The sequence below is a fragment of the Pinus tabuliformis genome, chromosome 3_1 (genome assembly GCF_031772625.1).
Source record: "Pinus tabuliformis cultivar Carrire ecotype Pingquan chromosome 3_1, CPIR1, whole genome shotgun sequence".
Classification (NCBI taxonomy): domain Eukaryota; kingdom Viridiplantae; phylum Streptophyta; class Pinopsida; order Pinales; family Pinaceae; genus Pinus; species Pinus tabuliformis.
The window spans coordinates 159047367-159053082 of NC_142301.1; positions in this window are offsets into that span (position 1 = coordinate 159047367).

Genomic DNA, 5716 nt, shown 5'->3' on the forward strand with positions numbered 1-5716 from the left:
ACTCGTCAGAGGGTGAATAAATAACCCAAGCTGCGGAAGAGATATTCCGTGTACTACGACAAGCACCATCAGCAAATCCAATGTATGTTTGGAGAGGCGTCGACATCTGCAATATCAAGAGTAAAACCAAGATAAGCCAGAATAACGACGAAAAACACACTCTCTAAGCTAAGCACACTGACTAACTAACAAACATACTAGCTAGAAAGAAAACCTAACCTAACTAAAAATTCTCCATACCCACCATTTAAGCATAATACCTCTTTAGGTAAAGTCCATTTCTGGGTTTACCCAAAGAGTCCCCATCAAAATCTACCAGCTCATAAGCCCCTTTTGCTAGCTTTCGCTTTACAATGTAGGGTCCATGCCACATAGGAACGAATTTTCCAGCACCTAGCTTATCGTTAGCTTGATCATATAATAGCACTAGGTCTCCCTCCGAAAAACTTCGAGGGGTCACATTTCTATCATACTGAGCTTTCATTCGCTTCGCGTGAGTCTCGATTGCCAATGCAGCGTCACGTCGAGTCTCATCTAATTTAGCTAAGTACAATAAACGTTTCTCCTCTTCGGAAGTAGCTGGAAGTAATTCGACAGCCATTTGAAGTGATGGGATTTCGCATTCAATGGGTAACACAGCTTCCAAGCCATAAACTAGCTGGAAAGGAGTGAACCCTGTTGAAGTTTTCACTGAGGTTCGGTATGCCCATAGCGCTGAAAATAACATGTTGTGCCAATTCGACCGATGAATACCAATGGTTCGTCGGATCATGATAACCAGAACTTTGTTGATAGACTCAACCAAACCGTTGGCTTGCGGATAATAAGGAGTAGAGCTATCGTGGCGCAAACCAAGCTGGCTTGTAAGCTCAGTCATCATGATGTTTCGAAAATGGCTCCCATGGTCAGTAATGATTGCTTGTGGGACACCAAACCTAGTTATAATATGATTGAATACGAAAACTGCAGCTGTTTTGCCGCTTGCGTCGAATGTAGGCATCGCCTCGGCCCATTTAGTGAAATAATCAACCGCGAGGATGATATACGCATGCCCCCGGCCGAGTGAGGGTTACAAGTAATAAAGTCGATACCCCATTTGGCGAATGGACCAACGGCAATTATAGGGTGGAGAGGAGCAGGTGGTGCGCGCATCTTGCGATCAAACACTTGACAGTTGTGGCACTTCCGGACTGCAATGATACAATCTTTAAACATGGACGGCCAGAAATAGCCAGCGCGCAACACCTTCTGAGCTGTGGCATACCCAGACATATGACCGCCACATGCTCCAGAGTGACAATCATTCAAAACCCTCTCAGCCTCTTCGTGAGTTAAACAACGTCGAAAAACTAAGTCTGCCCCCGGCGATAAAGTGTATCTCCAATAATTTTGTATTGCTGGGATTGAAACCGAATTTTTCGACGTTCCGCCTTTGAAGCTTCAGGCCGAAAGGTTTGGGTTTGGAGATAGATGATTATATCCCCGTACCACGGATCTAAAGTACTGATAAGAAACAAAGATTCGTCCGCAATGGACTCCTCTGCCACAGTTTCTGTGTCAGCACGCGGGAAATCACACATCAATTCCGCAAAAACTAAGGATTTCTTAGACTTGGACTTCTCAAACTCCAAGTCGAACTCTTGCAGGATAACGATCCATTTAGAGTACTTGCCCCCTAGCAGTTGTTTTGTCAAAATATAAATCATAGGGTTGCAATCCGAAATAACTGTAGTTTTACGGAGAAGAATGTAGTGACGAAAACGCTGGACAGCTTGAACGGCTGCCAGGGCCAATTTCTCCACATGCGAATATTTTAGCTCAGTGGGTTTAATGTCCTACTAAGATAATATATCACATGTTCCGCTCCGAATTCATCTTCTTGAACTAACACCATTCCAATGGTGGAATGCGAAGCTGCGAGGTATAAGAAGTAGTCCTGGTTGTAGTTGGGAGGATGCAACAACGGTGCATGGGTCAACGCGTGTTTAAGTGCATCAAAAGATTGTTGGGCAATCTCGTCCCAAAAGAATTGAGCGTTCTGTTTCAACAACCGTGTAAAACCTTTAGTGACCTCGGCGTAGTTTGGGATGAATCGGCGTAAAAAGTTCGCTTTCCCTTGCAAACTTTGGAGTTGGCGCAAACTCGAAGGAGGAGGCAATTTGATGATAGCTTCGACCTTCGAGGGATCGACGCGAATGCCGGCTTTTGAAACAACAAATCCCAGCAATCGACCCGCTTCTATACAGAAAACACACTTGTGGGGATTCAACCGAATTCGATAATGCCTACACCTCATAAAGATTGCTCGTAAGTGGACAAGGTGATCAGCTCGATGTAAAGAATGAGCAGGCAAATCATCGAGATACGGTTGCACAATGTGCTTGATGTCATGAAATGCGTAAGACATCGCCCGTTGAAAAGTGGCCCCGGCATTCTTAAGCCCAAAAGGTAATTTGCAATAAGCAAATGTCCCCCATGGACAAATGAATGCCGTTTTTGGTTGATCGGCAGGTAGAATATTGATTTGATTATAGCCCAAAAAACCATCCATAAAGGAAAACATTTCACTTCCGGCACAATCATCAATTATTTGATCGATATAAGGCGTTGGATAGTTGTCTTTTGGACAAGCTCGATTTATATCCCTATAATCGATACAGATTCTTATTGTTCCTTGTTTCTTGTTAACCGGAACAATATTCGATACCCAATCCGTTAACGGGATTGGATAAATGAAACCTGCTTTCAACAGCTTCTCGACTTCTGCTTTAATCGCAGCCGCTTTCCGAGGGTGAATCTGACGCAACCGTTGCCGGACGGGTTTAGCGTCCGGGTAGGTTTTTATTTCATGAACAACAATGGCAGGTCGATTCCGGCATTTCCTCGTAAGACCAGGCAAACACATCGCGGAATTCTTGGAATAGGGCCTTGTAAGTTTGGATTTCATCTTCTGTACATGAGGCACCTATATGAATGTTTTCCTCAATTCCGGGCTTCACTGAAATATGTCAATGGGAATAGTGCGAGAAATATTCCCTAAATTCAACTCTGAATCAGGATGTTTCGTTGGATTTGAGCGTCTTTGACATATTCAGCGGTAAAGATAGATGAAAAATCATTTTCAAGAACATCATCCTCAGGTAAAAACGAAGATCTGTGATGGAGATCTTCCCATGGTAGATCGTCTACACTTAGGATTTCGCGAAGTTGCTCGTCAGATGACACGACTTCGGGAAACGCTATCCGTTCTAAGGTTGATGTGAAAAGTGATTCTTCACTGACCACATTCATTTGGTCGATTTGGGTTGAAAACGCGAGTCGGTAAAAGACATGACGGCTTCATAAGCAATTTCATATGGACTCAAAGGCATAGCATCACCGAATGAGTCTATCTCAGATTCAGATGGGACGATCCAAGGATCATCATAAATAATGTTGTCTGATGTAATCATATGAATTGATGCAAATGAAGGGTCTGCGTTGATTGGAGGGAAAGGAAAAGTTCCCAGTAAACCAGAATCTTTAACTAAACCTACGCCAACGTCCCTATAAGGGATTGTCGTCTTACCGACATGCTGGATACTCTCTGAAGAGGCTGGGTCGGATGAAAAGTATGTCAGCTGATCAATAGTCACGATCTTACCGTTATGTGGAAACTTAATTACTCTGAAGACCGATGAAACGACCGCTGTCATAGCATATGACCAACTTCGACCCAAAAGAAGGTTGTAGTCTAGAGGGGCATCAACCACTTCCACATCCAGACTAACGGTTTTACCTTCTACCCCTATAGGCAATTCCTGTAGAATACCAAACGGACGGAACCCACGGCCATCAAAGGCCTTAAGGATGGTGGGGGATTGGTTCAACGAAGGAGAACCAAGAGATCTCCAACATTGAATCGACATAATACACGTAGAAGCTCCCTCATCAATCACAGTCCGATGAATAGGCCTGTTTTTGACTATCACTGGAATTTGGAAAGCCATTTGATGGGGTAGACGCGGTGTACTATTTTCTAGATCGAAGATTATCAGATTCGGGTCCTGAACATCAACAGCTCTGATAGCCGACAAAAGTAATTTTCGTTGTGCTGGGCATGATTGCAGCACTTCTAAAGCCGACATTGCTGAGGGTGAAACAGCTAAGTCCTCAACAATGTTGTAATTCTGGGCTACTCTCGCATGTGGATTGAAAGCAGACCTTCGAAGTACACCCTTGGCGGGCGGTTTAATTACTAAGTCCGGGTTAGGTTTTTCGATCTGTAGTGGATCGGAACCAGGAGCTGAGGTTGATGGATTAGAATGAGAAGATTCTGCTTCCTTACCATCAACAGGATTCTTACTACCATAATCTTGCGATCGAGTCGCAATCCTCACATGAGACATCATCAAAATGGGTTCTTCACTGGCAGTCGAGGAAGAACCTATCATCTTACTCTCCTGCTTTGGAAATGGATCTTTCAACACAGCAGGAGTGGGAGAACCTTTGACTATTTTCACAACCTCGGCCCGATGAGGGCAATCTCTTGTAAAATGATCCTCTTCACAAATAAGACAAGGATATCGAGGTTTGCGTTTTTCGTCATTGGTTTCCGACTTTTCTGTTTTCTCCTTCGAAGCCTTGTCTGCTTTAGCCTTCTTCTTCCTTTCTTCTTTCCACCGTTTTTTGATTTGGCCGTAGATGACTCTACAGCGTGAATATCGGCGGAAAGTTCAGGAGAAGACTCTCCTGTCGGGGAATCAGGCAAGGTGATTATAGGAGTAGTAGAACTCTTGGAAGACTTCTTCTTGCTCTTTGTGTTCACCGTACCAATCATACCATCAGCGGCATGAGATCCCGAAGGAGCAGCAGCGATTTGATTCGATTTTGGAAGATCTGGAATCTTCTCGTGTAACGTACCCGACTGAGTATAAAATAAGTCAAGGTACTGCGCCTGAGCAATGACTTGCTCCTCAGTAACTACTCCGGCCTTAGCTACATCTTCAGTAATCTTCGGTAACAATGATTTAACAAACCATTCAGCTAAGATTTGGTCCGGAATAAAAACTTTCACCAACCTTCTTCGACGTCTCCACTCATGAATGTGATCGGAAATATACGTGGACGTCGATTGTTTTAGTGAAGTTAATAACTCCGTGCCGTTATCGTATCTGACCGGCAACTGAAAGTGAGTTAAGAACGAGGTAGCTAACTGGCTAAAATTGTAAAAAGAGGCCCGTGGTAACTCAATGTACCACTTGGCCGCGAGACCAATGAGTGTACGCTGAAAAAGACGTAAGCGGATCGAATCATCCGAGATAGAATTTGAAGCACACCAGAGGTGGTAAGTCATCACATGATTCGACGGATCCTCTCCAGGCTTACCTTCGAACTTGGGTATATCACTGGGCAACTTATTTGGCATTGGCGGCCAGAACTGAAGATATTGAATTGGATCATTCGTTAGGCGCGTCAAGTCTGGTAAATCCAAAGTTGCGATAAACGGTAATTGCCGATTAGGATCTCTAAAACTCTGAGTCATGACACCAGCCCCAGGAGGAGGATATCCAGGATAACTAGGAACAGGAATCGCATTAGGGATATTATATCCTCCTGGAAAACCAGGATTAACCGGACCGTACTGGGGTTGTTGAGGTTGTTGATAAGTGTACCCAGGATACGGTTGATACTGGTAAATCGGCTGCTGGACAGCTTGCCTTTGTTGGTACTGTCC